At 31.8% G+C, this 289-nt stretch overlaps 1 protein-coding gene across 2 annotated transcripts in view; it reads right to left on the bottom strand.

Annotated features, from left to right (window-relative positions):
- Positions 1-289, bottom strand: part of LOC138155427 (TRPM8 channel-associated factor 2-like) — a 34,110-nt gene that overhangs the window by 26,550 nt on the left and 7,271 nt on the right. The gene's annotated exons all lie outside the window — the stretch shown is intronic.

The raw sequence follows: 289 nt of genomic DNA, 5'->3' as shown, positions 1-289 counted from the left end.
TGTGTGTGTGTGTGTGTGTGTGTGTGTGTGTGTGTGTGTGTGTGTGTGTATTACCATAGTTTATTTTGGTTTTCTTCCTTTTTTTTCAATTAGGGGATGAGATTTGGAAAAAGAAAACATATGCTTGTCAATAAAAAAAGGTAATTTTTAAAACAACAGCACAACCAAAAGAACTGGAAGAATATGTTAGAACAAGTAATAGCCATGAGGAGGTACACATATATATGAATATGACCTATCTAATCTATCTATCTATCTATCTATCTATCTATCTATCTATCTATCTATC

The sequence above is a fragment of the Petaurus breviceps genome, unplaced genomic scaffold, assembly GCF_028583685.1.
Source record: "Petaurus breviceps papuanus isolate PSGF00001 unplaced genomic scaffold, PetGlider_PUasm1.0 110, whole genome shotgun sequence".
NCBI lineage: Eukaryota > Metazoa > Chordata > Mammalia > Diprotodontia > Petauridae > Petaurus > Petaurus breviceps.
The sequence above is the reverse complement of the archived record's forward strand: the minus strand, read 5'-3'. Positions and strand labels throughout refer to the sequence as shown.